The following is a 17,676-nucleotide window of genomic DNA, read 5'->3' as shown; positions in this document are numbered from 1 at the left end:
TATAATTTAACTGTTCATTTCTTGTGTTATATATATATATTTATAAAGATAGATATATAAAATTATCAGCAATCTGGTTTTATCTCTCTAGAGAACCCTGTGTAACACATAAATGTTTGTTGTGTTTCGTCTCTACATTTTGGAATAATTGGTTACAGGTAACAGAGAGCTAATATTTAGCAGTGAAAATGTCTTATGCAGGGATAGGTACTGTAAAATGATAGGTGCAGCAGCAGCAGAACCTGTCTCTGCAGGAGTAGAGAGGAGAATCAACATCGTTATCAGCCCAAAGCTGAGCCCTCAAGTGGTGAAGGTCAGGCGCCCTTCCATTTGCCAACCTGTTTCCCATCCATTCAGACAGAAGCAACTTTCCTACTCTTCCTCCCGATTGCTCTCGCTGGAGGGAGCCAGGTGTGTTGTCAGGAGGAATCTCAAACAGCTCTAATTCCTCTGCCCCTGATGAGTTGGCTGGACTAAGTCCCTTACTTCTAATGAGTAAAACATGGCAGAAGAGATCAGGTGTGACTTACGAGACACAAACAACACTCTCATTGCAATGGGCACACGGGACTCACAGACCATACTTAGTTACGTGATTTATTAAAGAAACACCGGCGCTTTTCCGGTTGCTGCGCCGCGCGGTGAGGATCTCTTAAGCCGCCAGCCCTGCGGTCCAAGGGTCCTCTGCAGTCCGTGCAGGTGTTCGGGCCGGCGCACTGCAAACGGGGCAACGGCCTCATCAAGGTGAACGGGCGGCCCCTGGAGATGATCGAGCCGCGTACGTTGCAGTACAAGCTTCTGGAACCCGTTCTGCTTCTGGGGAAAGAGCGGTTTGCTGGTGTGGACATCCGAGTCCGGGTGAAGGGTGGTGGCCACGTGGCTCAGATTTATGCAATCCGCCAACCCATCTCCAAAGCCTTGGTGGCGTGTGACCAGAAATACGTGGACGAGGCTTCCAAGAAGGAAATCAAGGACATTCTCATCCAAGATGACCGAACCCTGCAGGTAGCTGACCGCGGCGCTGCGAGTCCACGAAGTTCCGTGGCCCAGGCGCCCGTGCTCGCTACCAGAAACCCTACCGATAAGCCCACCTCCAGGAAGGGCTCTACCTTTATAATAAACAGAAGTTCTGGGGAAAGAAAAAGAAACACGGGCTACAACTCAGCATCAGCAAACATGAGGTAAGTCAAGATGACCCCCCCCAAGGGAAGAACCCATCCCTCGCCCCTTCGCCCTTCTTCTTTCGGCCTCCGTTGGCTGCGCAGACAAGCAAGTCTCCCTCTCTTCCATGCACACCAGACTCTTCCTGTGCATAGCAGCTACAGACTCTTCATTTGCCCAGGCTATTTACCGACACTTGTCAGTTACATACCAATCGCAGGGCAGGCTGCCCCGCCCAGGACCAGGCAAAAAATACCAAAGCACAAGTTGTTTACAGCTAGCCTGGGGAATATAGGAAACCTGATGGGATAGAAAACCAGGGCTTAGTGGGCGAAACCTGATGGGATAGAAAACCAGGGCTTAGTGGGGGAAACCTGATGGGATAGAAAACCAGGGCTTAGTGGGGGAAACTGGCCAAGCTGTTTTTCCACAGAAGCAAAACACACAAAGGAACAAATACCACCACAGATACTGTCTGAAAAGACACTTGAATATTTGGTGAACGGTAATGGCCCTGGTAATGTAGTGGATTACACATTGGGCTGTTAACTACAGGGTCAGCAGTTTGAATCCACTAGCTGCTCCATGGGAGACAGATGAGGCTTTCTCCCCCCATAAACCTCTACAGCCCCAGAAACCCACAGAGACTGTTCTATAGGGTCCTATAGGGTTGGCATTGAATCGAGAGCAGTGAGTTTGGGAATATCTACCACAATAGCTAAAATGTTTAAGTTCTACCCTTTAACTTGGTAAATGGACAAGTAGCTAAAGCAATGAATAAATCATACAGCCTTTACACAAATATTGACACACACACACACACACACCTTTCCCCCTCTATCCAGCAAGTTCCATGGTCAACATAATATTTGAAACCCAGGGTTGACTATTCCCTCCCTAAACCACACCTTCTCATTTCTAGAATTACAGGATTGTCACACATCCATGATTTCCCTTGGTTTTGATCCCTCCTTAGTCCTAAATTGACCGACTTATAGTTTGATGACCAAGATTCATAAGAAGAGAGCCTATAATTCAATTTCAATTATCACTAGCTTTCAGCTAAGCCATTCCCTTTTCTTCCTCTTTCACCTTAAGAATTTTCTCGTGGTACAGTTGCCCACATTAACTTAGTGTCGCTCTGAGCATGTGATTAGAATTTCCAATGTTTTGAAGTTCAGTTATTCTTCCGAGTGTGAAATGATATCCCATTGTGGCATTAATTTCCATTTCCCTGTTGGCAAATGAGTTAAGCATTGTTTTCATTGTCCAATCGTGTGTTTTCTGTTGCTAGATGTCTACTCAATTGTTTTGGTAATTCTTTTATTGGATTACCCACTCATTATTGAAGTTTTTTAAAAATCATTTTATTAGTGGCTCATATAACTCTTATCACAATCCATACATACATCAATTATATAAAGCACATTTGTACATTCGTTACCCTCATCATTTTCTGTTTTTGTTTTATGAAATGCTTCAACGACCTATGCATCTTTGGGTGTGTGAAGTTTTCACTGTCATTTGAATGAATCGTTACAAAGGAAGTTGGTTTTCTATTCAGCAATTGATACGTGTTTTGTTTGTGTCCCACCCCCAAGTAGCAGCACTCTTCCCACTTCCTCCCTGGCTTGCCCGTTTCCATTTGTCCTGTTTTTCTTGTCCCTTCCTAGCTTCAGAGCTTTGTTTGGGGTAAAAACTTGCTTTTTTTCATTTCATATGGTTGACTGTACTAAGGAGTATCCTCCTCCTGTCTATTGTTGCTCTGGAAGCCGGTGCTTATTCAATTCCAGGTCTGAAGGATGTCTAATCCTTGGGAGTTGGCTAGTCTTTATCAGGCCAATAAGCCTAGTCATTTTTGTGATTTTGAACCTTGTTTTACCTTTGTCCTGCCTTTCTCTGTCTGTGATCTTGCTTTGTGACCAGAGTGGCCAGTGTAGGCATCATCTAGTCTTTGGATCTCGGGTTAGTGGAGGTTGGGGTGTGTGGAGGTCCATCATGTTTTTGGACTAGTTGTGCCCTCCAGTCTTTGGTTTTCTGTGCTCCTCTTTGCTGTGAATGGAGAGAGATCAAAACTTGCACCTTGGATGACTGCTCTAAAGCATTTAAGATCTCAATCAGTATTCACCAAATTAGGATGTTGATTATTGTCTTTATGTTAAGTTAGTTGATCTAGATGTTCCCTTAGACCAACGGTTCTCAACCTGCAGGTTGCGATCCCTTTGGGGGTCAAACAACCCTTTCACAGGGATCTCCCGATTCATGACAGTAGCAAAATTACAGTGATGAAGTAGCAGCAAAAGTAATTTTATGGTTGGGGGGGAGGGTCATCACAACATGAGGAACTGTATTAAAGGGTTGCGGCATGAGGAAGATTGAGAACCACTGCCTTAGCCTCTTGTCCTCAGTCCCCAAGTCCAGTGACACTCGCTCAGGGTGCTCTGTTTGGCTCAGAAGTTTGAATAACTTTACCCGCTGTGTGTACAGTCATATTTTATGATGCTGGCATAATTTCTTCCTATGTATTTTATCTTCTGAGGGGCTGTTGCCAATGATTTTGTTTTCCTGATTTCTCTTTGGAAGTTCTCTTTGTTTGGTGTAGAGAAATACTTCTATGTTGGTTTTGTATCCTGCTACTTTGCAGAATCCTTAATTCCAATAGCTTTCTTGTGGAATCATTGGGATTTTCTTTTTACGGGATCAAGCCATCTGCAAATACAGGTAGTTTTACCTCTTCTTTCCCAATTTAAATGCCCTTTATTTTCCCTAGCTAAGACTTCCAGTACAATGTTTAATAAGAGTGGAGGTGAAGGGTATGCTTGTGTGGTTCCTGTTCTTAAAGGGAATGCTTCATGCCTTTCTTCATTGAGGATAACGTTCACTATATGTTTTGTATAGATACCTTTAATTATGCCAAGAATCTTTTCATCTGTTTCTATTTTGCCGAGAGAGAGTTTTTATCAGGGATGGGTGTTAGACTTTAACAAATGCTTGCTCTGTGTTGATTGAATTATCATGTACTTCGTTTCTTTTATTCATTTGGTAGATTTTGTTGATGATTTCCTCACGTTAAACCATCCGTGCATATCTGGTGTGAATCCCTCCTTGGTCGTGATTTTTTTTCACTTTGTATTTTTTGAGTGGTTGTTGGGTTCTCCTGGCTAGGATTCTGTTGAGAGTTTGGGGGGTGTTGGTTTGGGGTGTCTGCCTCGCGGTGGTATCAGGTTATTTATGGTGGCTCCCTCGCATGAATGGAGGAGGTCGCCTTTTCATTCTCACTGGCCTGTAACGGAGAGCTCTTCTCTGAGCAGCTTTCTCCAGTAAAGGCTCTGGATTTTCTGGTCCACCGCTTTCTGTTGTTTTGGGGAAGTGCTTTTATTTGTTAATTAAAAAAAATATATCTATCAAGCACTCATGAGGGAGGGGGGAGCGGGGAGGGAGGGGAGAAAAAAAAAGAGGACCTGATGCAGAGGGCTTAAGTGGAGAGCAAATGCTTTGAGAGTGATTAAGGCAAAGGATGTATGGATGTGCTTTATACAATTGATGTATGTATATGTATGGATTGTGATAAGAGTTGTATGAGCCCCTAATAAAATGTAAAAAAAAAAATCACCTCTTCAATTTCTTCTTTTGTATGAGTCTGCTCTGCTTTTCTGCCTCAGTTTGTGTTAGTTTAGGTAGGCGGGCAGTGTGTTTCTATAAATTTGTTCATTTCTTCTTAATGTTCAAAGTTGTTGGAGTATAATTTTTCTAAGTATTCTGTTATGATACCCGCCGTTGCTTCTGCTGCAGTTACCAGTCTCATTTATTGTAGGTTATTTGCTTCTTCACCTGCTTTTCTTTTGTTAACTTAACCAGTAGTTTGTTGATTTTACCAATCCTTTCAAATAACCAGCTTTTGGTCTTGTTAATTCTATTTTTTTTCCATTTGGATTATTTCTGCTCTAGTCTTTATTGTTTCCTTTCTTGTAGTGCCCCCCCCCACCCCGCTTTCTTTCTATTTGATCTGTGTGTGTGTGCGCACACACGCGCATGCATGTTTTGCTATAGATTGACCTCTGAATGCACCACTTTTGTTGTGTCCCTCTGATATGTTACACTTTCTTTTTTATTTGATTCTAGGCATTTTTTTAAAATGCCATCTGTCTTAGAGTACAACAGAGACCTGCATTTCAAATGTAGCTTAAGGAGAACATTTATTAAGCCTGGAATGGACAAAGACATCTCATGTAGGTGAGGAAACTATTAGCATAAGGTCGAATGGCATGTTCCTTTCCAGTCCCCTCCAGGATCGAGCACAGAGGTCAGAGAGAGAGATGTGTAAAGAGAGGGGGCCACACTCTGGTGACCTCGAGGAAGATCTACCTTCTTGACAGTGACCATTACTCAAAGGTCTTGTTTCCCCCTGAGATTGCCTCTCTCCCTATCTCAAAATGGACAGGTCTTTAATGGTCACTTTTGGATTTTAAATAAGTACCTATTTCCTCTTTTCTTCTTCTTCTTTTTTTTTTTTTTTACCTCTTTTCTTTCTTATTCCCCAGCCCTGCCATTCATACACTATAGCATGGGACAAACCACGGACCAATTAGCAAGGCATTAAAAATTCTCATTCAACCCTAAGTATGACTATTGCTAATTCACATTTTTCAAAATGAACATTTATAGTGTTTATTTGGTTTAAAGGAATTAAAAGCTCATAAATATTAAACAATAAATAAAATGAAAGTTCCCCAGAATTCATGTTATTAATATACAAAAACATGCATTGAAAAACTGGTACCACAATATAAATTCTAGTCCATAGTTTTTCAATTAATAAATTGTGGTCTTCTTTCTATTCAATACCAATAAATCTATTTTATTACTATTAAAACTGCATAATAGAGGAGCCATAAGGTATGGGAAAATTGGCAAATATACATAAAAGTATTAATTATTCAACCATATTTCATAACAAATGTGTTATGAAATTACATTAAATTATCATTAAATTGTATAGTTCAAACAGCTGTACAGAATTTCAATTGAACATAGTGCAGTAGATTTCAATACAATTCCTGCAAATACCTCATTTGATTTTTGTGGTTTTGATTTCATGCAATAAACCTATTCCTTTGGTGTGCACCAGAAAAAAGTAATCAAGGGGTGGGGAATCAGTCTTTTGTAGGAATCTGTGTTCCCCGACACTGAAAACAAACTATACGTCACTGAGTCAATTCTGACTCATAGTCACCCTAAGAGACAGAGTTGACCTGCCTGCATGGGCTCCTGAGGTTGCCAGTTGTTATGGGGCAGATTCTCTCTCCCTTACAGCAGCTGGTGGTTTCTGACTGCTGACCTTTTGGTTGGCAACCCAACCCACTCTGCTGCCAGGACTCCGCTAGACACTGAGGCCACCTTAAATTCCACTGGGCGAACGTATGGTCATTTATTTACCACTTCTTTTTTGATGGACATTGTTAAGGATCGAATGGTGAATCCTTAAAATATGTGTTGGAATCCCACTCTCTATACCTGTGGATGTAAGCTTGTCTGGGGAAAATGTTTGTCATGTTAATAGAACCCTGTTAGTGTGGTGGTAACTCACCGTGAGGTCAGCAGTTTGAAACCACCAGCTGCTGTATGGGAGAAAGACAAGGCTTCCGACTTCAGTAAAGAGTCACAGTCTCTGAAACTTACAGGGGCAGTTTTGTCCTGTCTTGTAGGGGAAATATGAGTCGGCTCAACTCAATGGCAGCAATTTTTTTGTTTTGGTTTGATATGGTTATCACTGTAGGAACCTGGCTAGATGGTATAGTGGGCTTTGAGCTGGGTTGTCCACCACATGGTCAAACCCAACAGCCGCTCCATGGTGGAAAGATGAGGCTTTCTATGCCTGTAAAGGTTTACAGTCTCGGAAGATGACAGGGGCAGTTCTAATCTGTCCTCAGAATTGACTCGATGGCAGTGTGTTTTAAGTTTATCCCTGTAGAATGTGTCTTACATTTATCACAATGTGTCTGGGGGTAGGGGTGCAACTATAAAACCATGTCTGCCATTGGAAAAGCATTTACTCTTGTGTGCATAAGTGGGAAATGGACAGAGTTTCTGCACTCCCTAAATACCATCTTCAAATGTGTTTGGCTAAACACCAAGTCTATATGTTTTGTAAAAGCTGGCAACAGTCACATCTACACATGCCAGTTCCAAGGACAGGAGTATTTTGTTAAAAGGGAAACAAAGAAACAAACATAAAAGCTCATTTCATCATTGGCATAGTGGTTGGGCTGTTAACTGCAAGCCCAAGAGTTCAAAACCACCAGCATGCCCTTTAGGAGAAAAATGAGACTTTCTGCTAAAAAGGTAAAATATTCTCAGAAACACAAAGGGGCAGTTCTGCTCTATCCTGTAGGGCAGCTATCCATCGAAATCAACTCAAAGACAGTGAGTTTGATTTTGGTTTGGAAGTCTTAGGAATAAAAGTTCCCATGGGAGGAGCTGCCGGCTCCAGGTGAATTCAGCTCCTCAAGGCTGACCTCTTTTGGAATGTTATGTGTTAGAAACGAGCATCCTTAGCTCCTGGGCCTTGGGGTTTTATTTCAATGATTTTTATATGTTGAACCATCAACTCCTGAGTTATGAAAAGAATGGATTAAGCACAGAGATGAGCATAAAGATTCAGGGTGGGGCAAGGGGGAGAAGCCATAGGAGGATACCCAAGGCACAGACTCAAGCCATGGTGTTCTCCGTTGCCTCCTGTGCATGTGAAAGTTGGACCTTAAATAAGAAAGACCTAAGAAGAATCAATGCATTTGAATTCTGGGGCCGGTGAAGAATACAAACAGTACCATGGACTGGCAAGCGCAAACAGGTCCGTCTTGGAAGAAACACAGTCAGAACTCTCCTGAGAGCCAAGGGTGGTAAGACTTCAAGTCATAGCCTTTGGACATGTTACCAGGGAGACCGGTCCCTGGAAAAGGCCATCATGCTTGGTAGAGAGGTAGCAAAAAAGAGGAAGACCCTCTGTGTTAGACTGGGGTTGACGAGATAAACAAATCCAAGGACACTCATAGATGTGTCAGAAAGAGCTTTGTATCATGAAGTAGTTGCATATCAGGAAAACATCCCAGCCCAGTCCAGTCCAGAGCAAGTCCATAAGTCTGATACTAGTCCACAAGTCTGATACTGGTCCATAAATCCCTCTTCAGACACACAGCCACAAGCAATGATGCAAAATGCAGGACCATCACTAGCCTCACCAGCTGGTGGGTGCCAAGTGTTGTGGATCCAGTGGTGGTGGATGCGTCTCCAGGGCTCTGGCAGGTCTCCAAGTGACTCAGTGGCAGGAAGTTGGAGACAGAAAGAGATAGAGGAAGTTCCTAGGACCCTCCTTTTGAGAAGGCCACACCCACCAGGAAGTACCATCAGGCTGTGACCTGCTTGATAGTCTAGACTCTATCCCTACACTTTCATATCTTCAAGTTGACATAGAATTATGTAACCAGCACACCCTCACAAGGTGGATCGTCACACAGCTGCAACAATGGGCTAGAACATAAGAACAGCTGCGAGGATGGTGCAGGATGGGCGGTGGGTATTTCATTTTGTTGGATATAAAGTTGCTATGAGTTGGAACAGACTGGATGGCACCCACAACGACGATGAAACAGGCATGCTGCAGTCACAGAAGTGGAAAGAGATCCGTGAGCCAATGCCCGGAATAGGAACTTCTAGCCTCCTGTATTGCAGAGAGGTAAATTGCTAGTCTTAAAAGAGACCCCCTATGGTACTTAGGAGCCCTGGTGGCCGTAGGCGTTCTGCACTGGGCTGCTACCCGCAAGGTCAGCAGCTGTACGCCAACAGCTGCCCCATGGGAGAAAGGCTGGGCTTTCCACTCCTGGAAAGACTTAGAGTCTCAGAACTCAGGTGTAGGTCTTCGCTCTCCTACAGAGTCGCTGTGAGTTGGCATCGATGAGAAGGTTTTGGTTTTGTGGTATTGGGTTATAGCAGCCCAAGAAAACGAATACAGACATTTAGGTTGTTTCCAGTCTCTCAGCATGGTAAAGCACAATGAAGTGGACATCCAAATACCCAGCCATCAGTCTGTGTGGACTTACCTGATGGTGAGAGAAAGAAGTGAATGCTAGAGACTTGGGGAGGGAAATGCAGCAGGAGAAGGAATGGGAGGGGAGGGCAGCGCTGGCACAGCACCCACCATAACTACGCCAGGGTGCTCAGTGCTTGTGTGAGCTAGAGAGCAAAACAGGAGAGCATGCAGTGCACTGAATCTAGGACCTGCAGCAGCACCCGGGGGCCAGGCAAAGTGGAGAAATTTCTATTGTGAATCTCCTGTGGTACTGACTGTGATGGAATTTCCAAGGTTTCTATTAAACAGATCGACTCAGGAAGGTGGTACCTTTCCAATGCGGTTCTAGAATCAACCTTCAAGAAAATAAAACCCAGTGCTATTCAGTTGATTCCCACTCAGAGCAATGGAATAGATCTGCTTGGGGGGGGGGGGGTAGGTTTCCAAGGCCATCCATCTGTACTGACATTCCCACTGTCAACCTTTTGGCAAGAAGCCTAACGCTTAACCTGCTGTGCCACTGTATTAAATTACAAAAAGTTTCACTCTACAATTCTGAGAGAATAACTCAAGTTGGTGTTATAAGCAAGGTTTGCGACTAACTTTGAAATGGAATAAAGGATGTCAAGATCCAGCATAAGGAAAAAAATAGACTTGAGATTTGTGTGTGTGTGTGGTAGTTGTGTGATTTCATGTCAACTTGAAGATCACATCAATGTGTAGGGGAGTATTTAACCTGTCGGTCAGGTCACAGCCTGATGGAGCCTCCTGGGGGTGTGGCCTTCTCATAAGACGGGCCCAGGAAATCTCCCTCTCTCCCTGCCTTGACCTTCCTGCTTGATGACCCAGAGATCTGCAGGAGCCCTGCCACGTTTCCATCGACCACGGAGCCACATGACTTTGCACACACCGGCCTGTGGCCTTCCTGCATTCTGCATCATAGCATGTGGCTGCGTGAGTCTGAAGAGGGACTTATGGACTAGTGGACTTATGAATTTCCATATGCCTGGGATGGGATGCTTTCCTGATATGTAACTACTTTGTGCTCTAAAGCTCTTTTTACTTTGTTCCTCTAGTCAACCTAGCCCGATACAGTGGGTCATAATTCTGATTGCATGCATCTTCAGAATCTTGTGACACCGATGAGTGGTTGTGTGATGAGCATGGTGTTTTCATCCAAATATGGCATATGTGGTGTTTGGCTTATTTTACACACCCAGCCCCTAACTTATTTGCAGGCAGGGTTCTGGTCCAGGTACTGGCATGTGGAGTTTCTCCAACGAGTTAGAGCTGGCCAAAGCATGTAGATGAGACCCTGCATGTGGCCTGTTCTGATCGGACTTCTCAGTGGGGTCTGTCCTTGTGTTAGCTCCCAGAAGTTCTGAAAGGGTTCTGGTTGTAGCCTTTAGGCTTCTTGATGACTTACAGAAATATAGCCATCATATGCTATTTGAAGAGGATTGAACTTTTGTATTCCTTAATTTTTAAAATTCCACTTATTCATATCAACATACAGAAGTTTATTCAAAACTAGTCAGGACTGATTGTGAATTCAGCAGGCCTTTTTCTTTTCCTTTTTTTAAACGGAGCTTAGAGATGGTGGTGCAGAGGGAGAGTTTGTAAGATTCCTTGGCAGGCAGTTACCATGTCTCTCCGTAGTGGATTACATAGTGCCTGGAGCCCTGGTGACGTAGCGGGTTACTTGCTGGACTGCTAGCTGCAAGATACAGTAGTTTGAAACTACCAGCCACTACATTGGAGAAAGATGAGACTTTCTCCCCCTCCAGATTTAGAGTCTCAGAAACCCACAGGAGCAGGTCTACTCTGTCCTCTTGGGTTGTCATGAGAGAATTGCTGATGGCAATAGGTTTGGCTTGTTTGAGGATACAATATGTGCTAAATGAATGCTTGATGTGTGAACAGCAGGTGAACGCTGATTAATTATTCCGGTGACAAAGCTATTGTAGTGGAAAAACTTCTAACTTTTTAATTAAAACACTTTTTTGCTGGTTCTATAGGTTTGAATTAGTGATAAAGATTTGACATTTTTAAAGTATATTACTTCAAAATATTCATCACTTTACAATTCTTTTTAAATGAAATAACTAAATATAACAGATACAACTAAAATATAAAAATGTGTGGGCTATTTTTAAAAGTGTGCATGTGGTATTGGCCTTTTCTCTTTTTTTCTTTAGGGAAGAGCCACTATAAAGAAATAAGATATTGTCTTTATAGCCAAGACTTCATTTACTTGACTAATGAATACAAGGTTTGCCAAAGAATGAAACAGGAATAAAAATTTCCCAAGTAACTTGCACATCATTCTAGTTTAGGTATTGCGGGGGAGAAAGTACTTTTTAAAAAATGATTGTGTCAGATATTTCTCTAACCATTTGATATTTTTCAATAAGCACTTTTTGTGCTGTTTTTTGTGTATTTTAAAATCAAGGTGTAATTTTAGAAATTCCCATACAGAGTAGTACTGAAAACAGAAAGCAAGACTCCAAGCTTTTTATGGACCAGTCTAAGAAGAGACACAGTGAAGCATGGGTACAGCTAGCTTATGTATCGGGAGAGCAAACATCTTCGATTTAAAAAATGGGAACCTTTTAATAAAAAAAGAATTAAGCATTGAAGAAAGGAATTAATTTATTACTAAATAACAGCTGGTGCTTTCTTCACAATTTGTACTGTTTGTGCCAAAACATCATTAAATAAAGGTTCAAGTGATATTTACATTTACAGGTAAGGGGGGAAAATGTTTCCTCTCTCGCTTCCGATCTGTAACAGTTTGCATGCTAACTAAGAGTTGGGTTCTAGCCAACTACACAATAAAATATTTCTTTATGCCATAACATAATTCAAGATGCCGTGGTAAGCTTATCAATTAAGTCGTCGATCGTGTAAACAATAAGCTGGATGTCTGCCTTCTCCTTTGGCCGGTGGTCACTCTCTTTTCGGAGGATAATCTCCACGTCTGTGCTGAGAACTCGGTCAGCAACCTGCATGGAGGTCTGCCAAGGCTCCAGGTCATCCTTCATGCCGTGCAGCAAGGGTATGGGGCAGACCACAGGGATGGGGCTTTGCAGCAAGCAGTGGTGCTCTGCTTCTTTAAGGAAACTGTACTGAAGGCACTAGACTCCTTCTTCACTATACTTAGCTGGTATTGACCACTCTCCTTTGATCTCTATTTCCTTTTTCGCCTCAACAGACAGCTGATTAAAATGTGTCACAAAAGTGTCTGCAGCAGTAGCCACCCCAATCAGCATGGCCACCTTTTCTGGCCGGGCAATGGCTGTGTGGAGCATAAGCCAGCCACCCAGACTAGATCCAGCAAGTATCTGTGGCCCATCAGCTAACTCATCAATCATAGAAAGAACTTGTTTCCTCCATTTCCCGACTGTGCATTCGTGTAAAATGCCATCTGATTGTCCGATTCCCGAGGAATCAAATCTTATACAGGCATGACCTAGAGATTTGCAAAACTCCTCGACCGCCAGTGCTTCTGTACTGTCCATTTTAGAAAAAGAGCCATGGACGAAGCTAACGCCTGGGCTTTTGCCTTTTAGTTTCGTGTAAACCAGGATTGGAAGGTTGATTAAGGAAAGACAGTGGTGTCTTTTGCCTGCAAGCTGGGAACCAACGTGGCGCCCCTTCAGGCTTCCGTGCAGGAAGCCATGGGGACCAAAAGGAAGAGCAGCCAAGCCCAGCGCCAACAAGGCGCCCACGCCGCCAAGGCAGCGGCCCCCAGGCCCTCCATCCTCCCCGCCGCCCCGCTCCAAAAAAGTCCTTTTAATAACTCTGACGAGAAACAAAATTGAAGTAAGCTGAGAAAATTACTATACCATGAAATATAATTTTATTTCCTAATAGTAGTATAATGACACATGATGACAAGTTGAAGATTTTAATAGAGCCTGTGTTTCTGTGACTCCTTAAATTTTATTCTTACACTCTCTTGAAGAAAATGTGGTTTCCTGATAGAGCTTGTTGCACAGTGAGCTGCTGCTGGAATATCCTTTAGAAATGTCTGGACAGTGGGAGTGGCGACACCAGGAGGGAAGGGCGTGTAGAAAGGGAGAACCGATCTCGGAGATCTATGGGTAACCTCTTCTCTGGGAGATGGGCAATGGGGAGGTGGGTAAGGGGAGACGCCGGGGAGTGTAAGATAAGATATAATAATTATTTAAAAACTATCAAGGGACCAGGAGTGGGATCGGGGAGGGAGGGGGAGGGGAGAAAAAAAGGGAAACCGAGATGATTCCAGGAACCCAAGTGGAAGGTGAATTATGAGAATGACGAGTGCAACGAATGTATAAGGGCGCTTTGCTCAATTGATGTATGTACAGATTGTGATAAGAGCTTTATGAGCCCCAATAAAAAGATTTTTTTAAATGTCTGGACAGCTTTTATCTGGGTGCCAGTTTGCAGTGGTGTTAGAAAATATCTTCTGTGCTTGTGGCCTTTGAGCTCAAAACAACCTGAGATTTGGGTTTTACATGGTGAGAAATTCCACAGGGTCAGTCTGTCCCTGAATTCTATGTTACAATTTTTCAGCTCATTGTCTAGTTGCAATGCAGTCCATTCGTATGACACTTCTAGTGGTAATTCCTTATGCGATATATTAGAATTCTGGACTCTTGGCCTGTGGCTACAATTCTATTCTGGAGGGAGTTCTGGCATACGAACAGGCAGGATTCCAGTGGGATGGATGGAGTCCTGACCTCAGAAGCAGCTGTGAACCAAGTCGCATCCTTTGTTTCCTTGAGAGTTGGGCTGCTAACCACAGTTTACAGTTCTAGGCCACCAGCCTGCTCCGCAGAAGAATGATGAAGCTTTCTACTCTCATAAAGCATTACAGTCTCAGAACACAAAGGGGCTAGAGCGTCACCATAGGGACCCAGAGAGCCACTATGAGTCAATGACAGCGAGTTCTCTAGAGAGGATGACTATGACGTAAGTCTTCATTTATGTTGGGAGTATGGTCAGCTAAAAGACAAAAACCATACCTCCATCAAAGCCATTCTTCGGTGTATACGAGCCATCTCAGAGAGCGAGAGAAAGCCCAGGGCCATTGGAAGAGCACATGCAGATCTCTGTCTGAAGTGGCCGAGGCTAAGACGAGGTACCAGAGACTGTGACATAGAGACTATGGGACAGAGCCAGAGAAGCAGCACGGACACCGTGGAGCTGTAGGCCGGATCTAGAGGCAGACTGGCTTCCTGGTCCTTAGCAGAGGCCAAGGATCACACAGCTGAGAGACGGAGGACCAGAGAGAGGCTTGGTTATGCTGTTGACCAATGACTGTACCCTTACTGTTTACTGATGCTAACTTTTTGTAGCCTGTCAACTCTGCTAATAAACTGCCTCAATCATGAGTGTTGTTTGGAAGTTGTGTAGCCATTGCAATGAATTATGGAACCCAGCATAGATGTAGAGAGACATGGAAGTAAGAGTTGGTGTCAGAAGAGGTAAAGAAGGATGGAGTGTGAAGGCATGCGTGATCCTCGCCTGGTGGCAGCAGGGAAGCTCAAGGAAGTGAGACAGGGCCCTGCACCATTTACTGCACTAGCGTGGAGTGAGCAATTGGTGTGTTCAACAGGACACCTCCGTGGTATCCTGAGCACTGTAGCTTTTCATATTTTTTAATAAGGAAAGAATTTGATGTTGTGAAAGGTGGTCAAATGTAATCAATAGTAAAGAATTTCACTTAAAAATGAAGTAATGTTCAAGTTTGATAAGTTAATATCCAACTGGTCTTCCATGAAAGTTGAATCAACTTGCATGCTCATTAACATTTGTTTTTACATATTTACTTTGTCTTTTAAGATTTTGCAATTCCACCGTAATATGTCTAGGTATGAATTTAGTTGTATTTACATAATCAGGATCCACTATGTTCCTAAATGTGATTTTTCTTGTCTCATATCAATTTTGTAATGCTTGACTTTATTAAAACCTTTCATCAGTTTTCCAACATGGTTGTATCATTTCACAGTCCCATCCACAATGAGCATTCTAATTGTCCCACACTATCAATACTCACAGTTGTCAGTCTTTTAATTTTAGCCAACCTAGTGAATGTATGAGAAGAGCCCTGATGGGGTAATGCTTACACTCATCTCAAGATCAGCAGTTCGAAACCACTAGGGGATCCTTAGGAGAAAGATTAGAGCCTTCTGCTGCCATACAGAGTTACAGTCTCTGAAACTCACAGGTGTCAGGGGAATCCAGCCCCTAACACATCATTACGGGTCCGGTAGGCGCAATTGTACAGCGATAATAAGTAAAGATCATAGTAAAGTTATAGTGAGCATGAGAGATAGAAGTGAAGTATTGAAACAAATGGAGTCAGACACAATTCATGGTAGCATGCTCACCTCTGCCCCACTTGATGGTCCAGGTGGAGGGAGAGAGAGAGATCTTTACTGCTAGTCCAGGCCTTTTATATTCTCTGGGGGCATGCAAGCCCCCTAATTACAGGTGAGGACATACATCACAGGAAGGGGCTGTGCTATAATAGGAAGAGGAGGGATTGGGGATATACATGTGACAAGATGGGCGGATCCTAGGTTTAGGATGGCAGCTTAACTTTGACCTATTCCCTAGATCTCCATAGGAACCATTATCAGTAGGGTGTAAACCCCACCTACTGGAACCAAATAGATGACTGTAGGTATCCATTGTCTTTAACAGCAGGGAGTGGGGCCTACTGCAGTCTGGCAACTCACAGGCCCTCAGGAAGGATGCCTGTGAGCATCTGACCTCCCCACACACAAACAGGAGCAGCTGTCCTCTGTCAGCATCGCCTTGAGGGCAGAGAGAGTTTTTGAGTGACTGTGTGGTGGTTTCTATGTTGGCGCTAGTTTGCATTGCCAGGATGAGTCATAGTGTTGAATACCCTTCCATTTATCTGCTGCTCATTTTAACTCTTTTTCTCATGTGTTTTTGCCCAAATTTTAAATTGTTGTTGTCTCTCTTTTTTTAATAGTATTTTAATGTGAAAGCTCTTTATCCTTGGATACAAATTGTTCTCAGTTACATGTGTTGTAAATACTTTCTCTGAGTCTATGGTTTGTCTTTTCACTCTCTCTTACTGGAGTCTGTTGATGAACTCTTTGACCAAATCTTCCTGATTATAGAATATTTCTTTGTACACTTTGTAATTTTTATTTGTAAATATGTCTTTGGTAGAGATTTATCTGTGTGAATTTTGTGTGATCTAGGTTAAGGATGTCCCCCTTCAGAGAAGTTTAGGATTTACTTTTGTCAAACGCCTCAACGGAATACCAATGTCTTAACTTCTATTTCTTGCTTTGAAGGTGTCGAGAACATGAAGTTAGTATAAATCTGGTTCTCAAACCCACGGGAACTTGGGCCAGTGATTTCAAATTGTTAAAGGAGAAGTTCCCCTCATACAGAGTGCAACTAGGGAAGAAACATCTTTAGATGTTCTCTATGATGCTGAGAAGACCTTTATTCTTTCATTAAAGGACCGATTTTTCCTTGGACATCTGAGGAATCCTAATTCCCTACTTCATTTTTTTTTTTGTGTCTCTGAACCGTTTATTTCTTTCGCGGGGGGTGGGGGGGGACAGGCTGGGGCAGGGAAGGGGGGGGTCTCAGGTGAAAGTGGAGCCGTTCCAGCCCACGTTGGCGGCGTTCATGTCATAGTAGTTGATGTAGATCCTGTCCGGGCTGATGCGCAGGCGCTCGGCTGCAGGCCCCACAGCAGCTTGCTGTAGGTGCGGGTCTGGGCCCCGCCGATCTTGCCGATGCTGTGCAGGCTGCAGAGGGCACACGGCTCGCTGGAGCCCCCGAACACCATGAGCTGGTCGGGGACCACGTGCACGGCGATGTACTGGGCCCGCTTGCCGGTGGCCTGCGCCAGTTGCTGGGTGAGCTCGGAGAGCAGCCCGTTGGGCACGGAGGCGCGGGCACGTTGGTGTTCACCACGAACATGAGCATGATGGCGGACAGACGGCGCGGCGGGCCAGACGGGCGGACACTCGGACAGCCACGCGCAGCGACCGCAAGCCGGGAACCGGAGCTACGTGACTCCCCTACTTCATTTTATATCAGAACACCAGGTCCTTGAGTATTGAGATGAACCACCTTCTCTACTCTCCCAGTCATAGGATCTGTTTGTATCTATCCTCCAATTTTATTTTATTTTCTCTTAATTATTTTATTGGGAGTTCTTACAGATATTATAGCATTTCATAATTCAATTAGATCAAACATAATTGTACACTTGTTCTCACAATCAGTTTTCCAACATTTTCTTTCTTCTTGAACAATTTGATATCAGCTCCCCTTTATCTCCTCCCTCCCCTCTGCCTTCCCAGGAACCCCTATTCTTCTTATTGTTTATTATTATTATTAGGTGGTTTTTGGCCACATCTTACCCCATCCAATATATTCATTCACCCACAACTCTGTTATTC

General features: G+C 43.5%; 3 pseudogenes; 1 reads left to right on the top strand and 2 right to left on the bottom strand.

Moving 5' to 3' along the window:
- The first annotated feature begins 502 nt into the window (after positions 1-502).
- LOC142422597 (small ribosomal subunit protein uS9-like) lies at positions 503-1,100 on the top strand (annotated as a pseudogene).
- A 10,990-nt stretch (positions 1,101-12,090) lies between these two features.
- LOC142423315 (palmitoyl-protein thioesterase ABHD10, mitochondrial pseudogene) lies at positions 12,091-12,989 on the bottom strand (annotated as a pseudogene).
- Positions 12,990-16,851: 3,862 nt separating this feature from the next.
- Positions 16,852-17,197, bottom strand: LOC142422596 (macrophage migration inhibitory factor pseudogene; annotated as a pseudogene).
- Between the last annotated feature and the right edge of the window lie 479 nt (positions 17,198-17,676).

The sequence above is a fragment of the Tenrec ecaudatus genome, chromosome 12 (genome assembly GCF_050624435.1).
Source record: "Tenrec ecaudatus isolate mTenEca1 chromosome 12, mTenEca1.hap1, whole genome shotgun sequence".
NCBI classification, from domain to species: Eukaryota; Metazoa; Chordata; class Mammalia; order Afrosoricida; family Tenrecidae; genus Tenrec; species Tenrec ecaudatus.
Note: the sequence above shows the minus strand (reverse complement) of the source record. Positions and strands in the feature narration are given on the sequence as shown.